Raw genomic sequence first — 24,472 nt, forward strand, 5'->3', positions numbered from 1 at the left:
ATGAATGTTGTTGCCATGGAAACTAGGTCATCATCTATAATCTACTACTGCTCTATTTATAACACTCTATATTCTGAGAAATGGGCAAATCCTATGTTTTTCACCCATGAATATGATCTTTATAGAGTTATCAACAGTCTAGTCAAGGTACTTCATTTCCCCACCCATTAGTGAAGCAATTCATAAATAGAGAGAAAATATTCCCTTTAACATAGAAGAATGCAGAAACCCTTTGTGAGTCCTAAAAGGACTCTCTATAATTTATTTCTGTTCCTTATTAAATTGGCTGTCACATATCTCTTCACTTCCCATAAACATCCTCTCTTCCAAGCCTTGCTCTTTAATAAAATATACACACAAGAACACCTAAGAAATTGATACTTTTCTGTAAAGTTTGGCCTTATAACCAAAAGTGTCCCAACTTTCTATATCAAAAGAGTCCTTCCAATAATCATCTCTGGAATTTTCTGAGCTGACTGACTCCCCAGGGTGAATCTAGGACATGGGATTTAAGGTCACTTTAAAACATATATTACAATACTCAAATAGAAACAAGAATATAAATCTAAATGAAAGATCAACATGGAAAAGAGGGGGATGGTACAATACATATTTGTGGCCCTTCATGTCCTAGTTGTGTTAGTTGATCCAACAATTTGATGGAGCTTCCTGGTGGCCAAAGCAAAAGAGAAAGCATGAAGAAAAATGAATAAAATACAGTATCCTTCAAAATAAGCCAAACTTTTCTTAAAACTCAGTATTGAAAGAAATTTCTCACTTGGAGGTTCACATATGGACCACTGAGAGATACTGTGCATAGAAACCAAATTGCAAACACGCTGATGTGTTTCATTAGGATCTTCAAGCATGAAGCAAAGTGCAAGCCTCTGAAAGCAGTCTGGAAGGGTAGGGAGAGAGAGGCAAGGGGAAGGGAAAAGGGAGGGAATAATATAGAGGGTCTACAGGGCGTGTAGATTTGTTCTGCTTGATCCAAGAATTAAAATATTTTTAAGGAGAACTCCCACACACTCACTTCCAAATATTCCTTATTTCAACTAACCTTTAAGTAAGAATTGAAAAGCAGACATTTTTTAAAAATACTCTAATCTGAATGCAGATCTGCTATTATTACTGTTGTTGTTGTTGTTATTTTTACTGACTGACAATCTTTTATGAAAATGGAGGAGTGAGATAAACACTCTGAACAACCTCCCAGATGATGGTGTTATTGCAAAGGGATTATTACAATGGAACAAACTCTGAAGATGGTTCTAGAAATTTCACAGTGCAACTGCGTCATCCTGGAGAGCTTAGACCTAATTATACTCTATCAAAGGCAGAGACCAATAATGCTCATCTGATCTTCATGGACTTCTCTACATTTCCTGGTCTCCTTTGCAGGTAAGCCAGGGCTATATGACTAAGTTCTATCCGATGGAACGTGGGGAAAAAATGACGTAAGTCCAAATCCTCCAACTTGCTTTCTTCCTTTGCCATGGCAACCTTGGAGGCCATATGTTCCAGATGGCATGGCTACACCTAGCTGTGACATGAGTGAAAAATAGACTTTACCTTGCTAAGCCACCAAGGTTTCAGGGTCTACCTAGTGTGAGAGTAGCATCAATTACCTGGATGACTGGCCAACAAACTTCCTTCACTGCACTATGTCACTTTTAAGTCAAGTTTTATTAATTTTATTATGGATGTTATATATATATATATATGTTTAAATATTCTTTATAAAAATATAGACTTAAAACTTGACAAGTTTTAATGACTGCACTATCTTTGGACATAATTCTCCATCTCTCTCTCACTCCTCCAACCCATGCCTTCTTAAAATAGATAAAAATGTAATACCTATCAAACTACAAATGGCATTTTTCACAGAACTAGAACAAAAAATTTCACAATTTGTATGGAAACACAAAAGACCCCGAATAGCCAAAGCAATCTTGCAAAAGAAAAACGGAGCTGGAGGAATCAGGCTCCCTGACTTCAGACTATACTACAAAGCTACAGTAATCAAGACTGTATGGTACTGACACAAAAACAGAAATATAGATCAATGGAACAGGATAGAAAGCCCAGAGATAAACCCACACACATATGGTCACCTTATCTTTGACAAAGGAGGCAAGAATATACGATGGAGAAAAGACAGCCTCTTCAATAAGTGGTGCTGGGAAAACTGGACAGCTCCATATAAAAGAATGAAATTAGAACACTCCCTAACACCATACACAAAAATAAACTCAAAATGGATTAAAGACCTAAATGTAAGGCCAGACACTATAAAACTCTTAGAGAAAAACATAGGCAGAACACTCTATGTCATAAATCACAGCAAGATCCTTTTTGACCCACCTCCTAGAGAAATGGAAATAAAAACAACAATAAACAAATGGGACCTAATGGAACTTAAAAGCTTTTGCACAGCAAAGGAAACCATAAACAAGATGAAAAGACAACCATCAGAATGGGAGAAAATATTTGCAAATGAAGCAACTGACAAAGGATTAATCTCCAAAATATACAAGCAGTTCATGCAGCTCAATGTCAAAAAAACAAACAACCCAATCCAAAAATGGGCAGAACACCTAAATAGACATTCCTCCAAAGAAGATATACAGATTGACAACAAACACATGAAAAGATGCTCAACATCACTAATCATTAGAGAAATGCAAATCAAAACTACAATGAGGTATCACCTCACACCGGTCAGAATGGCCATCATCAAAAAATCTACAAACAATAAATGCTGGAGAGGGTGTGGAGAAAAGGGAACCCTCTTGCACTGTTGGTGGGAATGTAAATTGATACAGCCACTATGGAGAACAGTATGGAGGTTCCTTAAAAAACTAAAAATAGAACTATCATATGACCGAGCAATCCCACTACTGGGCATATACCCTGAGAAAACCATAATTCAAAAAGTCATGTACCACAATGTTCACTGCAGCACTATTTACAATAGTCAGGACATGGAAGCAACCTAAGTGTCCATCGACAGATGAATGGATAAAGAAGATGTGGCACATATATACAATGGAATATTAGCCATAAAATGAACTGAAATTGAGTTATTTGTAGTGAGGTGGATGGACCTAGAGTCTGTCATACAGAGTGAAGTAAGTCAGAAAGAGAAAAACAAATACCGTATGCTAACACATATATATGGAATCTAAAAAAAAATGGTTCTGGACTTGAGGACATGGGCAGGGGGAAGGGTAAGCTGGGACGAAGTGAGAGAGTGGCATGGACATATATACACTACCAAATGTAAAATAGATAGCTAGTGGGAAGCAGCCGCATAGCACAGGGAGATCAGCTCGGTGCTTTGTGACTACCTAGAGGGGTGGGATAGGGAGGGTGGGAGGGAGACACAAGAGGGAGGGCATATGGGGATATATGTATGCATATAGCTGATTCACTTTGTTATAAAGCAGAAACTAACACACAATTGTAGAGCAATTATACTCTAATAAAGATGTTAAAAAAATGTAATTAGAAAGAAAGAGATAAATGGTGGATGCCAAACATAAAGGGATAGAGGGACAGACAGATACAATGCTTAGATATGCTTCCATAAGTTTCGGATGGACATGGTTTTATCATTTACTTCGACCAGTGATCCTGTAAAGGCCACCCCCATTACTTATAAATGTTGGCATTGAGGATTGAGAAGTAGACTGAGATTAGCAGTTAGAAAGCGGTAGGAAAGTGTTTTAAATGAAATCATTCTATTCCACAGCCTACATCCGAATTGCCAGTCTCTCTATTGCCTTGAGTTAATTATCTTTCATTTACTCAGTCAACTTTTCCAAAAACCAATTGTTGCTTAACTAATAAGATTAGTGATAAGTCATTGTTGTTTCTTATCTGTTTCCAGACAACTTGTGTTTCCTTTTCTATAGACTGTCTGTTTTCTTTAAGGATATTTATCTATTTTTTGTTTTGCAAGAGCTTTTTAAATTTTTTAATACAATTTTTAAAGGTTACTTACCATTTATAGTTATGACAAAATATTGGCTCTATTCCCCATGCTGTACAATACATCCCTGAGCTTATCTTACATCCAATAGTTTGGAAACCCCATCCCCGACTGGTAACAACTGGTTTGTTCTCTATGTCTGTGAGTCTGTGTTAAGAGCTTTTTACATATTAAAGATATTAACCTTCTACTTGTCATATTCGTTCAAAACTACTTACCCAGTTTTCTCTTAATTTAAATTGCTTTATCTAATTTCCTTTCAAATTTTCTTTTATAATTTCTCTCATGGGTGTAAAGTTCTTGGTTACTCCAAACTAACATAAATATGTGCTTATATTTTCCATGAATGCTAATAGCTTAATTTTTTCACCTTCATACCATTTGTCCACTTAAGAGATGTGCTTATGAAAGGCTTTGGAGCCTCCTTAAGTTTGTTTCCTTGAGTGTTTTTATTTTCCACAAGTAGTTTTCCTGAAAATATTAACAAATATCTATGTTCTATCCTATTGAAGTGCTTTCTCTATACATTGTGTCAATTGTGGTATAACAGAGAGGCAAACAATCTTGCCTTGTAAGGAGGATGGCTCTAGTGTTTGCATTTTAATTATGATGTGCACGTTTTGGTCAGAGATATTTTTATTATATTTTATTCTTCTCATCCTATTTCTCTATAATTTACCTTAAATCAAGAATAGTCATACATATTTCCCTTACTTACAATGATTATCATATCTTTTTATCACTGAGCCATCATTAAATTCCTTGAATAAAGCCTACTTATTCATAGCACATAATTTCTTTAATATACTTGATTTCACACAGCCATCATGTGTTTAGGATTTTGTGTTTCCATTTCTAAGAGAGACTGGTCTGTGGTTCTCTATAGTTATAAGAAAAAAAGGAGAAACTTGTCTTTTTATGCTCAAATATTTCGAGCGGCATAAGAATTCTATGTTCTAAAATTGTTTGCAAGAACTCATTCCTAACTTGATATGGGGTTACTTTTAGGCATTTTTCATAATTTAATTCAGGTTCTATTTAGCTTTTTCCTATTTGTTCTATAATCAGTTGTTTTTTATAGTGTCCTCTAAGATTATTCTTTTATCTATATATTTATCTGTATTGGTATGTACTGACATAGAATTCTACTTTTTCTTCTATGTGTATATAAAAATATACAAATAGCTATTTAACTCCATCTCCTTGACTATTCCTAATGAAGTACATGGCTACTTCTTTTTTATTTCCCTGATCACCTTTATGAGAGTCTTCTCTGCTTTACTGGTCTTGATTCTTTAAAGAAAAAGAAAGTAAGACGAGAAGTGAAAACAACAAAAAGTCTAGTGCTAATTTATTTAGCTGTCATTTTTATTACTTTCATACATATTAATTTCTACTCGTATTTTCATTCTCTTCTTCCTTGGATAGGACACAATTCAAAATACAACTATCACCTGAGGACAGAGGGAGGGGGAAGGGTAAGCTGGGATGAAGTGAGAGAGTGGCATGGACATATATACACTACCAAATGTAAAATAGCTAGTGGGAAGCAGCTGCATGGCACAGGGAGATCAGCTCGGTGCTTTGTGACCACCTAGAGGGGTGGGATAGGGAGGGTGGGAGGGAGACGCAAGAGGGAGGGGATATGGGGATATATGTATATGTATAGCTGATTCACTTTGTTATACAGCAGAAACTAACACACCATTGTAAAGCAATTATACTCCAATAAAGATGTTAAAAAAAAAATACAACCATTAAAAAAAGCCCGTCAATCCCATTATTGATTTCTCTTTATTCGGTTACCTACTTAGTATTTTAAAAATTGCCTCCTACTATTTCCTTGAGTTTTCAATTTTCTCCCTTTTTTATTTTGTTCAGCTATGTGTGATTCATTACCTAAAGTTTGGGATTATTATTTTCATTTGGATTTATATCATTAGCAATTTAGACTGTTCCCTTTTGCACATTTAATCTTTTCATATAATTTTACTTCTGATATCAACCCTGTTTCCTTTTGTTTAAAATTGCATGTAAGTATATATCCATCTCCTCATTTTTTAAGCTTTATTCTTTAATTTGTTTAGGAGTGTCTACTAGTAAATTCATATAGTTAATTTCAAGTTATTCTAGTTTTTCACATTCACGTTTGACACATAGGTTTAATGCTCCTAAATATCTTTCTCTTCTAGTATCCTACAAGACAGTTTTAAAATGTGAGAAATGCCAATTAAAATCAGAGTGGGAGTGCACATTCAAGCTTTTGTATACAAATATGCATGTATGTATATATACAGTTGTGCATCTGTGCACACGTGTGTACGTGTGTGTATGCGTGTGGCATGTGTGCAGTCTAAAGCCAAAGAGGCTAAAAAGTGACAACAAGAAACCAACAAAGACCAGGAAAAAAAAAAAACTTTATCTCCTGAGGCATGTTCATTAGCTTCCAAATTCTACAAAGAGTTGCAGTCCGGCATAGCAGCTATGGTCAAAAGCCATAAAATATGGTGAGCTATCATATTTCCTCTGAAGGCAGAGGCATATGTGCAGCAGCATATGTGCAGCACAGGGAGACAAGCTCAAGAGATTCAGAAAGACAGGTGAAAGCTAATTTAAATACAAGGATGAACTTGAGACTTAATGACAGGTTGACACTTCTAGAAACAGCAGAATTTTGCTTTACATCCTCGTACCTATAGGTCTCTAGTGGTAATACATGAGTAAACAATTGTGGCTTGCCTGAGTCTTTGAATAATCCAATTTGTAATAGTATTGTGATTTTTTCTATCAACTCCTTTCAGGATCCCAGAGTAATTTCGTCACATTTAGAGGTTCATGCTGGCTACCTCTCTTGACTGCCTGAACCCCACCTAAGCCTCCCCTCCAAGTACTGCCCTCAGCTGCTCCAGCTGAGCTACCTCATTCATCAGAGATGGGGACCCAACAGGGCCCCCCCTCAACAGAAGGTCCTGGCCAACTGTCAGATCCTAGTGACTGGGCTGGATCTGATTTTAGAAAGAGTGGCAAGGATCAGGTCCTGCCAAAGAGAAGAGGTGAAATCTGGGCTTTCTGAAGCATGCTATGGAAACAGGCTGTTCTGGAATTCACTATTCCATGGAGGAATTCTCTCTCCTTCCTGCAGAGGAAGACCAGTTATCCATGAGAGTAGACAGACTAGGAGCCAGAACACACCTGCTCCCCCCTCATTTACTCAAAAATAGATCCAAAAGAACTATATGATTTTTTTTTTCTCCAGCAAGGAATAGAAATATATCTCTTTTAAAGGAAGAAATATTTTAAGACAGCCCTGGGATATTCACACAAGATTTTTGAAAGTGAGTTTAATCCACTGCCCTCTTTAGGAAGCATTTACATTTCTTAGGCATCCTCTCTTCCACTTTTTATGGTCTGAAAGTTGCACTCACCTGATCAATCAGCCTCTAGTCATAGGTAACAGGAAAACAGTGCTTAAATACATTTCGGATGTCAGTGGGCATCTTGGGAGGGAACATCATGAGTAAAGAGCCATCCTCACACACCTGTGGCCTCTGAAGGGCAGCTGCCCAGGTAATCTACTGTGACCTTGTTGGCAGGTAGCCTGACAATCCAGAAGAGCACCCACATTGGCACTGGTCCATCTCACCTGCATCACACTATTGGCAGCCATAGGGTGTTATCATCCTGCTATGGCCCGGTTCCAAAAGCCCCTAAGTACTCTATCAAGAACTGCTTTACACACCAGTCTCTCTTTCTTAATTGTTTTATGGCATATTCAGTGTAGTCAATATGAAAACCAAGAAGTATCATAAAGACTGAATGAGGCACAGGTGTTCCATGCAGGTCTCATCAAAGCACAATAAAACCCACCTATTAAAGAGTTTAGATGCATTACTTTCTCCTTCAGCAGGTTTTGATGGCCCCCCTACACCCACATTCACAAAGTAGGAAGAATTGAGAAGTCAGATGTGTGTTCCCTAATGCTGCCTGGTGAACAGGAAAGGGGGACTGTGTTCTTCCAAGGAAGCGGCCAGAGAGACACTCTCTTTTATACTTTCCCTGATGAGGTCAGGAGCAGCATGCCCACACATCAAAAGCACGGACGGTGACACTGCCAAATGTTTCACACAAAGCCTGATTTGCTCCCTGTGTTTTTGTTCTCATCCCTCTTCTGAATTCACACACAGCCCATTCAGAGCTAGACAAAGCCCTCCTTGCTTCCCTGAACCTCAGCTCCTGGACACTCCTGATATTCGCTTTATCCCAGCTTTGAAACACCAGGATCAGTTTCCAAGATCTTCCCATGATGCACAGACATTGCACAGTAAAGTTGGGCCTGCACGTGAGATGTGCAGGGCTGTTTCTCCCAACCATTCTGCCAGCTGAGGCTGGTTAGAGTGGCAGGCTAATGAGGCCCAGGGCTCCCATATTCCCACCTCTGAAGGATTTCAAGACAGACTACTGGTTCAAGTCTCGAAGGTTTGTGAGAAATTCTCACATGGGTATTTAGCACAAATGCTTTGGGACGAAAGCTTCCATACCAGATAGAGGACTCGAATATTTCATCCTCCATGTTCCTCCAACAGAGATGCTACTGATGTAGACGTCCATAATAAACCCATCAATCCCTTCACAGAGCCCATTTCTCCATCTTGGCTAAGTGGACAAGATAGGGCAAACATAGGTAGGTCAAGTTAAAGGGTATAGAATTCAAGTAACTAGAATGGTTAATGGAAAGTTTTACCTTCTCCCTGGTCTTGGACGGTGAGACAGTTTTTCATGCAGAGAGCAAGATAGTGAGGATTCTGAACGCTCTCCATCCTTAAAGCCCATCACTCAGAATTACCTGAGTAATTTCTAAAATGAAAGCCCTGTGAATGAAGTCCTGTGTCACTACAGTCACTAATATTCCTTGTTTCAGGCATGAATGAGATCACTATATATATTCTGCTACTTCAAAAACTTGGTAGATTCTTCTTTGTTGTTACTATGATCGACAGCAGTATCAGTAATGAGTGAGTTCTGAAAGAAACATGAATGCAGGACAGTAGAAATGGGCAGCGATCTCTCGACATTGGTGCAACCCCAGGGCTCCAGGATGTGCCAAGGAGCAGATTGATTGCTTGCCTTTGAGAGGCATTCTTCCTGTTTGAGAAAGAGCTGTAGGATAATCATCACATAGCCTTTTGGAGCTTCAAACAGGATCTCTTTATATAGCTTAGCTGTGTTTTATTTACACAGCTTCTCAGTGAAGGTTAACAAGAAGGTATAAAATGACACTGTGCACAGCCCTATGCACCTCAGTATTCAGGAAACCAAAGAGCTGAATGTTATAAGAGGCACAGAAAGAAAATGAAGAGGTATTCACAACAGACTGGATTCAAACTCCAACACTGACACTCCGCTCTTACCAGCCATTTTTTCAGGTCAGATTTGAATCAAAGGAAGTGGTGCACTTAAAAGTTCATTTAATAATACTGGGTGATCTGTGTTTCCAGAATGATCCAACAAAATGCCAGCACTCTGTCAAGCTACAGTGTTACCTCTCATCTCCCCCAGGTTGTCTCAAGAAAGAAGTCAGAAAATGTAGGTTGAGTTTACTTGGAAGGAAATTTGCATCAAGATATTTAATCACACACACACACACAAACCCCCCAACTATTTGAGAAATCCATAAAGAGAATTTTAAATGTGAAAAGAAGAAATATGAAGTTTAGAAACCTGTTTGTCACTGTCTCAACATTCAGGATAGTATATTTAATTTATAGATGAAAGAACTGAGACCCAGAAAAGAGAGGTCTTATAGTGAGGCATACAGAATTAAGCCCTTGGAAATCCAGAACACAAACCAGAAATAAATAAATAAAGCTGATTAAACACTCCTTCACCAGCATGGCTAAAATGAAAAACAGAACCATTACCAAGTGAGGGTAACAACGCAGAAAAACTGGAACTCTCATAGCATACGGTGCTGGTGGGAGTGTAAATTGGTGCAAACACTTTGGAAAACTTTTTCATGATATCTACAAAAGCTGTACACCTGCCGATTCTATGACCCAGCAATTCCACTCTTAGGAAAGTATGCAAAAGAAATGTATAAACATGTTCACTAAAAGACATGTACTATAATGTTCACAACAACATCTTTCACTGAAGAGCCCAAAACTGGAAACACTCTGAAGTCTATTAAACAGAGTTTAATAAATTGTAATATAGTTACACAATGCAATACTATGCAGTAATAATAAATAAACAACTACACACAGCAACATGGATGAAATTCGCTTATGTATTGCTGAGTAAAAGAAGTTTGAAATAAAAGATTATACACAGTGTAATTCCATTTATAGAAAGTTCACAATCAGATATAACTAATCTATGGTGTTAGAAGTTAAACAGGGGACAGTTTTGGAGAGGGGGGAGAGTGGACAAAGAATCACAAGAGAGGATTTTGGAGAGATTGAATTTCTTCAACTGAGTATTTATTACATGGGTGTGCTCAGTTTGTGCAAATTCACCAAGCAATACACCTAAAATCTGAAAACTTTTCTGTATATATGTAACACTTCAAGAAGATGTTGATATTAAAAATAGGTTGTAGAGATAGTGATAGATACAGAAGATACAGATGGACAACAAGAATTCAATAATTGAAAAGAAAAATTTCCAGACATAAAGAATTGAATTTGCTGATGAAAAGGGCAGTGACCATCCCTCCCCTCAAATAAATAAAGAAATAGATAACAATGAACACCATGATCAAATCCTACCAAAATCATTGAAATTCAAGGTTAAAGAGTCACATGGGGGAATTCAGCTTCTGGTAGTGGTGGAGCATGTAATTCAGAACAACCATTCCACTGATGACAACTAATGGAAAAGCTGGGCAAAATACTTTTTAAAAGTATGCTGGGATTGCTTCCATGTCCTGGCTATTGTAAATAGTGCTGCAGTGAACACTGTAGTACATGTCTCTTTTTGAATTATGGTTTCCTCAGGGTATATGCCCAGTAGTGGGATTGCTGGGTCATATGGTAGTTCTATTTTTAGTTTTTTAAGGAACCTCCATACTGTTCTCCATAGTGGCTGTATCAATTTACATTCCCACCAACAGTGCAACAGGGTTCCCTTTTCTCCACACTCTCTCCAGCATTTATTGTTTGTAGATTTTTTGATGATGGCCATTCTGACTGGTGTGAGGTGATACACAGGGAGATCAGCTTGGTGCTTTGTGACCACCTAGAGAGGTGGGATAGGGAGGGTGGGAGGGAGACGCAAGAGGGAGGAGATATGGGGATATATGTATACACATAGCTGATTCACTTTGTTATACAGCAGAAACTAATACAACATTGTAAAGCAATTATACTCCAATAAAGATGTTAAATTAAAAAAAAAAAGTATGCTGGGAGGCAATGAAAAGCGAATAAGGTAGAAAAGGAATTCCTGTCACAAGATCTGGGAAAAGTCAAAGATACAAGGAGGTAAGCCCTCCATGAGAAACCACTTGGGTTGTGAGGATTTTGCAAATTCTGAGAAGGTAATGGAGAGTCCGGCAATGTTCTATTTCTTGACCTGGGTGAGGGATACATAAGTACTTGTCCTGTGTGTTGTGGATTTCTCTATTTGTGAGTTGCAGTTCAAAACACAATGGCTAAAAAGTAAATATCAAACCAGCAACCCAGTAGAAAAAAAACGTTGAACTCAGATTTATACAAAGTAGTACTATCAAAGCCCGAAAACAGTAGACAAATAGTTCAAATGTTCTGAGGGAAAAGTACTCCACAAGTATTCCTTCAAACAGAAAGTATAGAAGCAACAAACAGACATTCTCGAGTAGGCAATAACTTAGAAAATCAAGCACTTGTGGGCCTTTCTAATGAAAACTACTAGAGGATGAGATTATGCTAGCAAGGAAATCTATCAAAATATGCATAATAGAAAAGGAGAAACCATAAAACAAGGACTGGTAGTTAGTATTAAATTCATTTAAATATAAAACTTAATCTAGGCAACTGTGAGAATTATGAGATCACTGGTTCCTTTAATTTCACTGTCAATTTATCTCTGCAAATTAAAGAAGGATTATGTTTAATACTTTCAGAAAAAATAGCATGTGCTTTATGAACCCAATCTTTGTTCTCTGTCTCTCTTATCTATCTAACCTTCTATCTATATGTATTTTAATAAAAGGATATCTGAAATTGAGTTTACCAAATATTAAAAACAGTAGTTTCTGGGTAGTGGGGTTTTAGGTAATCTGTTCTTCTTAGCATGCCCCATTTTACTGCATTTTTATTTAAAAATGAACATATATGTCTATGAAAAATAGTTATTATTCTTTCAAAAACTAAAAAATAAACTGGGAACAATATAAACAAAAAGTCTACACACAAAAGTCAGGTAAGAATGTTTCCCTTAGCAACACTGAAAGAGATATTTAAACATAGTCACCATTCAATGAACACATAATTTAGCAATCAACAAAATAACTGACAGCATGTAAATTATTCATATTTTAATTGTTCAACTGTTTACTTTCCTCAAATATTTATTTCTCCCTTTAAAGGAAACACACTCATTCAGGAGTCTAAACTAAGAGAGAAAGAAAATTTTGTATCAAACTGGGTTTAAATTACATATTGAAATTTTAGGTTCAACAGAAGAAAGAAAACTTCAAACAGAAAAACTTCAAACCTATCTTAATATTACAGTGCTATGTACTTTATTAAATGCAACTTCTATAAAACCACTGGTTTTTACCCTAAAATTATTCCCCCCCCCCAGCCCCCCATATTTCCACTCCTGGAACATGCAGTCTTCTGAAGCAGGCCAAAACATTCTATCATTTGTGACGCTCTTTTCTCCATTGCTCCTGACTTTCAGTCAGGGGTTGCTATCATAATGCCACTTCCGAAATACCAAATAGCCTCCAATGCACACATTCCCATCATTTCCAGAATCAAGTTGGGATTATCTAGCATTCAGACCAGCTACATATCTAGTCTTTTTATCTCTACTCTCACCCATTCATTCATTCTCTACCTCACCCATGGAACCTACTATGAGCGGACACTGAGCCACATGAATGATCTACCACATGAATGAGTTTCCTGCCACCAGTTGGGTTAAAGTTCCACAAGGAGACGGGCAAGATTTGTCTCTGATACAGATGCTGGGAAGACACCAGAGCTAGGAGTGGGGCATTGTGTAGGCTGAGGAAGTTGGGAAGGCCCCCCCTAGGTGTGACAGGTGGAAAAACCTGCCAGGTACAGAAAAGGGCAGAGTGTGGGACCTTTGGGGAAATGTCTAATTGTTCATCAATTCTGACGTGTTCAAGGAGAGAAATGCCACTGGCCAGACCAAGACATACACCAGATTGAGGGCGTAAAACAGACTCCAGCCTTGATGCAATTCAATCTGAACATCATGGCCAAATAATCTTTCCCTAAAGTGTAACTCTGATTTTTCTCATTCCCTTGCTTAAAATTTGTCAGCAGCTCTTGAATTAAGTGAAGCACTTTTGGAATAAAAGACAGCATTTTCTCATTTTGCAGCACACTGGTGGACACTGCTTCCCGGTCTAAGCATGTTATTCATAATGATAACATGAAGGAGGTGGGAGAAAATAGTAAGGAAAAATGTGAATTACCATCGTGGCTCCTTCATGTGCCATAATGTTAAACTGAAAGTCCTAATACGTGTGTATGTACATGTCCCTAAAAGTTGCCCTGATTGGAACAAAGATGCTTTTAAAATAATCATGTAACACTAGTATGTACGATTATATATATTATAATGACAGAAGTTTTATTTAGTCAAAACTAGTTTATGAAACTTTAGGAGAGATTTAAATTTTCTCTTAAGGGAGCACAGGCCTTAATCATTTCTGAGTGAATAAGGAAATAAAGAAAACAGAGTAGGAGGAGAGCTTCAAGATGGCAGAAGAGTAAGATGCGGAGATCACCCTCCTCCCCACAAATACATCAGAAATACATCTACATGTGGAACAGCTCCTACAAAACACCTACTGAACGCTGGCAGAAGACCTCAGACCTCCCAAAAGGCAAGAAACTCCCCACGGACCTGGGTAGGGCAAAAGAAAAAAGGAAAAACAGAGACAAAAGAACAGGGATGGGACCTGTACCAGTGGGAGGGAGCTGTGAAGGAGGAAAGGTTTCCACACACTAGGAAGACCCTTCGCGGGCGGAGACTGCGGGTGGTGGAGGGGGGGAGTATCAGGGCCACGGAGGAGGGCGCAGCCACAGGGGTGCGGAGGGCAAAGTGGAGAGATTCCCGCACAGAGGATCGGTGCCGACCTGAACTCATCAGCCTGAGAGGCTTGTCTGCCCACACGCCAGGGCAGGCAGGGGCTGGGAGCTGAGGCTCGGGCTTCGGTAGGATCGCAGGGAGAGGACTGGGGTTGGCGGCGTGAGCACAGCCTGAAGGGGACTAGTGCGCCACAGCTAGCTGGGAGGGAGTCCGGGAAAAGGTCTGGAGCTGCCAAACAGGCAAGAGACTTTTTCTTGCCTCTTTGTTTCCTGGTGCGTGAGGAGAGGGGATTCAGAGCACCACCTAAATGAGCTCCAGAGACAGCGCGAGCCGCGGCTATCAGTGCGGACCCCAGAGATGGGCATGAGATGCTAAGGCTGCTGCTGCAGCCACCAAGAAGCCTGTGTGCGAGCACAGGTCACTATCCACACTGCCCCTCCCGGAAGCCTGTGCAGCCCGCCACTGCCAGGGTCCCGTGATCCAGGGACAACTTCCCCAGGAGAACACACGGCACGCCTCAGGCTGGTACAACATCATGCCGGCCTCTGCCGCCGCAGGCTTGCCCCGCATCCGTATCCTTCCCTCCCCACGGCCTGAGTGAGCCAGAGCCCCTGAAGCAGCTGCTCCTTTAACCCCGTCCTGACTGAGTGAAGAACAGACGACCTCAGGTGACCTACATGCAGAGGAGGGTCCAAATCCAAAGCTAAACCTCGGGAGCTGTGCGAAAAAAGAAGATAAAGGGAAATCTCTCCCAGCAGCCTCAGGAGCTGCGTATTAAATCTCCACAATCAACTTGATGTACCCTGCATCTGTGGAATACCTGAATAGACAACGAATCATCCCAAATTGAGGAGGTGGACTTTGGGAGCAATGATATATGTATTTTTTTCCCTTTTTCTCTTTTTGTGAGGGTTTATGTGTATGCTTCTGTGTGTCATTTTGTCTGTATACCTTTGCTTTTACCATTTGTCCTAGGGTTCTGTCTGTCCTTTTTTTTTTTTTTACTTAAAAATTTTTTCTTAATAATTATTTTTTATTTTAATAACTTTCTTTTATTTTATTTTACTTTATTTTATTTTCTTTTATGTTATCTTCTTCTTTCTTTCTTTTTTTCCTCCCTTTTATTCTGAGCCGTGTGGAGGACAGGCTCTTAGTGCTCCAGCCAGGCGTCAGAGCTGTGCCTCTGAGGTGGGAGAGCCAAGTTCAGGACACTGGTCCACAAGAGACCTCCCAGCTCCACCTAATATCAAATGGTGAAAATCTCCCAGAGATCTCCATCTCAACGCCAAGACCCAGCTCCACTCAACAACCAGCAAGGTACAGTGCTGGACACCCTATGCCAAACAACTAGCAAGACAGGAACACAACCCCATCCATTAACACAGAGGCTGCCTAAAATCATAATAAGGCCACAGACACCCCAAAACACACCACCAGACGTGGACCTGCCCACCAGAAAGACAAGATCCAGCCTCATCCACCAGAACACAGGCACTAGTCCCCTCCACCAGGAAGGCTACACAACCTACTGAACCAACCTTAGCCACTGGGGATAGACACCAAAAACAACGAGAACGACAAACCTGCAGCCTGTGAAAAGGAGACCACAAACACAATAAGTTAAGCAAAATGAGAAGACAGAGAAACACACAGCAGATGAAGGGGCACGGCAAAAACCCACCAGACCTAACAAATGAAGAGGAAATAGGCATTCCCTATTCTAAAAGAATTCAGAATAATGATAGTAAAGATGATCCAAAATCCTGGAAACAGAATGGAAAAAATACAAGAAACATTTAACAAGGACTTAGAAGAACTAAAGAGCAAACAAACAGTGATGAACAACACAATAAATGAAATTAAAAATTCTCTACAAGGGATCAATAGCAGAATAACTGAGGCAGAAGAACGGATAAGTGACCTGGAAGATAAAATAGTGGAAATAACTACTGCAGAGCAGAATAAAGGAAAAAGAATGAAAAGAATGGAGGACAGTCTCAGAGATCTCTGGGACAACATTAAACGCACCAATATTTGAATTATAGGGGTCCCAGAAGAAGAAGAGAAAAGGAAAGGAACTGAGAAAATATATGAAGAGATTTTAGTTGAAAACTTCCCTAATATGGGAAAGGACATAGTAAATCAAATCCAGGAAGCACAGAGAGTCCCATATAGGATAAATCCAAGGAGAAACACGCCAAGACACATATTAATCAAACTATCAAAAATTAAATACAAAGAACAAATACTAAAAGCAGCAAGAGAAAAACAACAAATAACACATAAGGGAATCCCCATAAGGTTAACAGCTGATCTTTCAGCAGAAACTCTGCAAGCCAGAAGGGGAGTGGCAGGACATACTTAAAGTGATGAAGGAGAAAAACCTACAACCAAGATTACTCTACCCAGCAAGGAGCTCATTCAGATTTGATGGAGAAATTAAAAACCTTACAGACAAGCAAAAGCTAAGAGAATTCAGCACCACCAAACCAGCTTTACAGCAAATGCTAAAGGAACTTATTTAGGCAGGAAACACAAGAGAAGGAAAAGACCTACAATAATAAACCCAAAACAATTAAGAAAATGGTAATAGGAACATACATATAATTACCTTAAATGTAAATGGATTAAATGCTCCAACCAAAAGACATATACTGCCTGAATGCATACAAAAACAAGACCCGTATATATGCTGTCTACAAGAGACCCATTTCAGACCTACGGACACATTCAGACTGAAAGTGAGGGGATGGAAAAAGATATTCCATGCAAATGGAAATCAAAAGAAAGCTGGAGTAGCAATTCTCATGTCAGACAAAATGACTTTAAAACAAAGACTAGTACAAGAGACAAAGAAGGACACTACATAATGATCAAGGGATCAATCCAAGAAGAAGATATAACCATTGTAAATGTTTATGCACTCAACATAGGAGCACGTCAATACATAAGGCAAATACTAACAGCCATAAAAGGGGAAATGGACAGTAACACAATCATAGTAGGGGACTTTAACACCCCACTTTCACCAATGGACAGATCATCCAAAATGAAAATAAATAGGGAAACACAAGCTTTAAATGATACATTAAACAAGATAGACTTAAATGATATTTGTAGGATATTCCATCCAAAAATAGCAGAGTATGCATTCTTCTCAAGTGCTCATGGAACATTATCCAGGATAGATCATATCTTGGGTCACAAATCAAGCCTTGGTAAATTTTAGAAAATTGAAATCGTATCAAGTATCTTTCCCAACGACAACGCTACGAGACTAGATATCAATTACAGGAAAAAATCTGTAAGAAATACAAACATGTGGAGGCTAAACAACACACTACTTAATAACCAAGAGATCAATGAAGAAATCAAAGAGGAAATCAAAAACTATCTAGAAACAAATGACAATGAAAACACAACGACCCAAAACCTATGAGATGCAGCAAAAGCAGTTCTCAGAGGATTTATAGCAATACAATCCTACCTTAAGAAACTAGAAACATCTCAAATAAACAACTAACCTTACACCTAAAGCAACTGGAGAAAGAAGAACAAAAACCCCCCAAAGTTAGCAGAAGGAAAGAAATCATTAAGATCAGGTCAGAAATAAATGAAAACAAAATGAAGGAAACGATAGCAAAGATCAATAAAACTAAAAGCTGGTTCTTTGAGAAGATAAACAAAATTGATAAACCATTAGCCAGACTTATCAAGAAAAAAAGGGAGAAGACTCAAATCAATAGAATTAGAAATGAAAAAGGAGAAGTAACAACTGACAGTGCAGAAATACAAAGGATCATGAGAGATTACTGCAAGTAACTATATGCCAATAAAAGGACAACCTGGAAGAAATGGACAAATTCTTAGACAGGCACAACCTTCTGAGACTGAACCAGGAAGAAATAGAAAATATGAACAGACCAATCAGAAGCACTGAAAATGAAACTGTGATTAAAAATCTTCCAACAAACAAAAGCCAAGGACCAGATGGCTTCACAGGCGAATTCTATCAAACATTTAGAGAAGAGCTAACACCTATCTTTCTCAAACTCTTCCAAAATATAGCACAGGGAGGAACACTCCCAAACTCATTGTACGAGGCCACCATCCCTTTGATACCAAAACCAGACAAAGATGTCACAAAGAAAGAAAACTACAGGCCAATATCACTGATGAACATAGATGCAAAAATCCTCAACAAAATACTAGCATACAGAATCCAACAGCACATTAAAAGGATCATACACCATGATCAAGTGGGGTTTGTCCCAGGATTGCAAGGATTCTTCAATATACACAAATCAATCAACATGATACACCATATTAAGAAATTTAAGGAGAAAAACCATATGATCATCTCAATAGATGCAGAGAAAGCTTTCAACAAAATTCAACACCCATTTATGATAAAAATCCTCCAGAAAGTAGGCATAGAGGGAAATTTCCTCAACATATTACAGGTCATATATGACAAACCCACAGCCAACATTGTCCTCAATGGTGAAAAACTGAAACCATTTCCACTAAGATCAGGAACAAGACAAGGTTGCCCACTCTCACCACTATTATTCAACATACTTTTGGAAGTTTTAGCCACAGCAATCAGAGAAGAGAAAGAAATAAAAGGAATCCAAATCAGAAAAGAAGTAAAGCTGTCACTGTTTGCAGATGACATGATACTACACATAGAGAATCCTAAAGATGCTACCAGAAAACTATTAGAGCTAATCAATGAATTTAGTAAAGTAGCAGGATACACAATTAATGCACAGAAATCTTCTGCATTCCTATACACTAATGATGGAAAATCTGAAAGTGAAATTAAGAAAACACTCCCATTTACCATTGCAACGAAAAGAATAAAATATCTAGGAATAAACCTACCTAAGGAGACAAAAGACCTGTATGCATAAAATTATAAGATACTGATTAAAGAAATTAAAGATGATCCAAATAGATGGAGAGATATACCATGTTCTTGGACTGGAAGAATCTACATTGTGAAAATGACTCTACTACCGAAAGCAATCTACTGATTCAATGCAATCCCTATCAAACTGCCACTGGCATTTTTCACAGAACTAGAACAAAAAATTTCACAATTTGCATGGAAACACAAAAAACCCCGAATAGCCAAAGCAATTTTGAGAAAGAAAAACAGAGCTGGAGGAATCAGGCTCCTGGACTTCAGACTATACTACAAAGCTACAGTAATCAAGACAGTATGGTACTGGCACAGAAACAGAAATATAGATCAATGGAACAGGATAGAAAGCCCAGAGATAAACCCACACATATATGGTTACCTTATCTTTGATAAAGGAGGCAAGAATATGGAGTGCAGAAAAGACAGCCTCTTCAATAAGTGGTGCTGGGAAAACTGGACAGCTCCATATAAAAGAATGAAATTAGAACACTCCCTAACACCATACACAAAAATAAACTCGAAATGGATTAAAGACCTAAATGTAAGGCCAGACAGCATCAAATTCTTAGAGGAAAACACAGGCAGAACACTCCATGACATAAATCACAACAAGATCCTTTTGACCCACCTCCTAGAGAAATGGAAATAAAAACAAAAATAAACAAATGGGACCTAATGAAACTTAAAAGCTTTTGCACAGCAAAGGAAACCATAAACAAGACGAAAAGACAACCATCAGAATGGGAGAAAATATTTGCAAATGAAGCAACTGACAAAGGATTAATCTCCAAAATTTACAAGCAGCTCATGCAGCTCAATATTAAAAAAACAAACAACCCAATCCAAAAATGGGCAGAAGACATAAATAGACATTTCTCCAAAGAAGATATACAGATTGCCAACAGACACATGAAAGAATGCTCAACATCATTAATCATTAGAGAAATGCAAATCAAAACTACAATGAGATATCATCTCACACTGGTCAGAATGGCCATCATCAAAAAATCTACAAACAATAAATGCTGGAGAGGGTGTGGAGAAACGGGATCCCTCTTGCACTGTTCTTGGGAATGTAAATTGATACAACCACTATCGAGAACAGTATGGAGGTTCCTTAAAAAACTAAAAATAGAACTACCATACGACCCAGCAATCCCACTACTGGGCATATACTCTGAGAAAACCATAATTCAAAAAGAGTCATGTACTAAAATGTTCACTGCAGCTCTATTTACAATAGCCAGGACATGGAAGCAACCGAAGTGTCCATCAACAGATGAATGGAGAAAGAAGATGTGGAACATATATACAATGGAATATTACTCAGCCATAAAAAGGAACGAAACTGAGTTATTTGTAGTGAGGTGGATGGACCTAGAGACTGTCATACAGAGTGAAGTAAGTCAGAAAGAGAAAAACAAATACCGTATGCTAACACGTATACATGGAATCTAAAAAAAAAAAAAAAAAGGTCACAAAGAACCTAGGGGCAAGATGGGAATAAAGATGCAGACCTACTAGAGAATGGACTTGAGGATACAGGAAGGGGGTAAGCTGGGACAAAATGCGACAGCGGAATGGACATATATACACTACCAAACGTAAAATAGATAGCTACTGGGAAGTAGCTGCATAGCATAGGGAGATCAGCTCAGTGCTTTGTGACCACCTAGAGGGGTGGGATAGGCAGGGTGGGAGGGAGGGAGATGCAAGAGAGAAGAGACATGGAGACATATGTATATGTATAACTGATTCACTTTGTTATAAAGCAGAAACTAACACACCATTGTAAAGCAATTATACTCCAATAAAGATGTTAAAAAAAAAACAAAAAAGAAAGCAGAGTAAGTTTAAAAACTGAAATATAGACCATTTTTTAAGACATGATATTGCATTACTTCCAATTATTAAAAATGATCAAAAGAATGTGAATAAAGCTTTGTAGACTTATTTTAATGAACTAGTATTATATATTATCAAAATTCTGATTTAACTAAGAAAATTAAGGTGTTGGAAATACACAAGTGCTTAAGAACTCTCTTCTCTTTAATAAAGAATGTCATTGAAATTTTGTTTCTTCTATCAATTCTGGTAAAGACCCATGCTGTTTTGGGGTATCGATGGTGTTTCAAGCATGGTGATTGCCCTTGGGAAAAAAAGAAAAGGCTTAAATGTGCCCCATCCCTTGGGAGCCCCAACCAGTCAAATCACATAAATTATCACACATTCTGATTTAATGGAATCAAAAAACTAAGTTGTAGATCACTATCCAGCATTCTTTCCATTCCTCCATGTGCTGAAGAGACAATGAGGAACAGAAGACAGTCACAGAGTCCTCAGGAAGACAGCCAAGAACCACTAGAGAAACTGATTAGATCTTTTTAAAAAATTTATTTATTATTTATTATTTTTGGCTGCAGTGGGTATTTGTTGTGTGCACGGGCTTTCTCTAGTTGCAGAGAATGGGGGCTACTCTTTGTTGTGGTGCACGGGCTTCTCACTGCAGTGGCTTCTCTTGTTGCAGAGTACAGGCTCTAGGCACGTGGGCTTCAGTAGTTGTGGCATGTGGGCTCAGTAGTTGTGGCTCGCGGGCTCTAGAGCACAGGCTCAGTAGTTGTGGAGCACAGGCTTTAGTTGCTCCGTGGCATGTGGGATCTTCCCGGACCAGGGATGGAACCTGTGTCCTCTGTATTGGCAGGCAGATTCTTAACCACTGCCCCACCAGGGAAGTCCCAGATTAGATCTTTATTAAGATCTGCACAAGGCACCGTGGGATCCGAGCTGATGCAGCCTAAATCTGCCTGTGGATATTCTGAAAGGCATCTCAAAGAACATAACGACTGGGTTGAACGCTGAAGGATGAGTGAGTTTCTCAAGGCAGGCAAGGGCAGGAAGGGCATTCAGGTCCCTGCTCAGGGAGTTGAAAGGCAAAACACTCAAAACCACAGGGTGCATGAGGCCAGAAGCACCTTAAAACACAGGTAAGATCAAATTATAAGCCCCAGGAGCGTTCTTGGGTTTGCTTCTTGAAAAGTTCACTCTGGCAAGATTGAGGAGTCAGGACAGTAAGGGAGACCAGAGGCAGAGGAGCAGTTAGAAGGTGTCAAGGTAAGCCCGGGGAGCAATGAAGAGGGCCTGAACTCCTTAAAGATGGAATGTTTGAACCTGGCCTTTTTTATTGGAGCGGTCAGTTCAATTCTCCCTCAGTAGGGCTTGTTGATGCAAATGGCAAATTTCAGAAGTGATTAAGGTCAGGTCACCTGACTCTGAACTTCAATTCTCTAATTCTAGGTGAGACCTTTCTCGGGCAATGAGCACTAGCTGGGGCAGGCAGGGAAGGTTTTGTTAGTGTCTGTGTCGCTGGAAAACATCACAGAGGTTGCTGATCTGTTTTACGTCAATGATCTCTAAAATCTGATGAAAGCTACAGATCTTTTCACTCAAAAATACACAATTTTTAGGTGCAAGGTGTGTCCAAGGCTGACTAAGACTCTGGCTTTTACATTTAACTAGAAGATTCGGTGGATATTATAGGGACTAGTACTTCAAGTGCTTCTCAAGATTTAGGGCTTCCCCCTGTAAAGAATCACTAACTTAGGTGTACCTTAAAATGGCTAAATTTTTATTTGAAATACAGATGCCTGTTTTTAATTATTAATTAAACTTTGGTTATGTTGCTTCATTAATAAACCATATGTTCTAAAGTTCTCAAAATTAGAACTAACTAAATTATCATTATTCAGTGGGAATAATAATTATTATTCATTGTATAAGATTCAGCATGGCATGGGATTATACAGACAATGACTTCCTAATCACAAAGCCAGACTCCATGGCAATGAAGCCATAATAAAAAGCTCCTTTACCAAGTCCAAGAGTAATTGGTCAGAATGTGACAGTTGCTGCTTCTCTACTGGTTCAAAGATGAATTCTGACCCAACCTCTATCATTAGCCTCAACACTGAGGGTTTTCCAAGTCACCCAGGGAGTTGCAATGGCTACTGTAAATAGTGCTGCAGAGAACACTGGTGTGCATGTATCCATTCGAACCATGTTTTTCTCCAGATATATGCTCAAGAGTGGGATTGCAGTATCATATGTTAACTCTATTACTAGTTCTTTAAGGAACCTCCATATTGTTCTCCATAGTGGCTGCATCAATTTACATTCCCACCAAGAGTGTAGGAGGGTTCCTTTTTCTCCACACCCTCTCCAGCATTTATTGTTTGTAGATTTTTTGATGATGGCCATTTTGACCGGTGTGAGGTGATACCTCATTGTAGTTTTGATTTGCATTTCTCTAATGATTAGTGATGTTGAGCATCCTTTCATGTCTTTGTTGGCAATCTGTATATCTTCTTTGGAGAAATGTCTAATTAGGTCTTCTGCTTATTTTTGGATTGGGTTGTTTGTTTGTTTGCTTTTTATATTGAGTTGTATGACCTGTTTGTATATTTTGGAGATTAATCCCTTGTTGGTTGCATCTTTTGCAAATATTTTCTCTCATTCTATAGGTTGCCTTTTCATTTAGTTTATGGTTTCCTTTGCTGTGCAAAAGCTTTTAAGTTTCATTAGATCCCATTTGTTTATTTTTGTTTTTATTTCCATTACTCTAGGAGACAGATCCAAAAAGATATTGCTGCGATTTATGTCAAAGAGTATTCTGCCTATGTTTTCCTCTAGGAGTTTTACAGCATCCGATCTTTAATCCATTTTGAGTTTATTTTTATGCGTGGTGTTAGAGAATGTTCTAATTTCATGCTTTCACAGCAGCTGTCCAGTTTTCCCAGCACCACTTATTGAAGAGACTGTCTTTTCTCCATTGTATGTTCTTGCCTCCTTTGCCTTACATTAACTGACCATAGGTGTGTGGGTTTATTTCTGGGCTTTCTATCCTGCTCTATTGAACTATATTTCTGTTTTTGTGCAAATACCATACTGTTTTGATTACTGTAGAAAAGCAAATGTTGGGTAAATAAATGTTTGCTGGACCATGCAGAGACAATGAGAAAGAGGGGTCTATGATCTCTAAGCCCTGCCAGTTTCCTTCACCACACCCAGTTCATACTCTTTGCAGGTATCTCTGGTGATAGCTCTATTCTGGAAACAGGCCCTTTATCTAAATTATTTAGGCAGCTAAGGGGGAGGTAAAAAGAAATACTTCCCGAGTCTTCTGTTTTGTAAAAATAATCAGCCTAAATTAATCCTCCTGGCAAATAGACACCTTTCAGGATGCCAAATAGTGTTTCCCCACATAGCGAGTCTACCAGCCC

This window comes from Balaenoptera borealis (assembly GCF_965194805.1).
Source record: "Balaenoptera borealis genome assembly, chromosome: 12".
In the NCBI taxonomy this organism is placed as follows: Eukaryota; Metazoa; Chordata; class Mammalia; order Artiodactyla; family Balaenopteridae; genus Balaenoptera; species Balaenoptera borealis.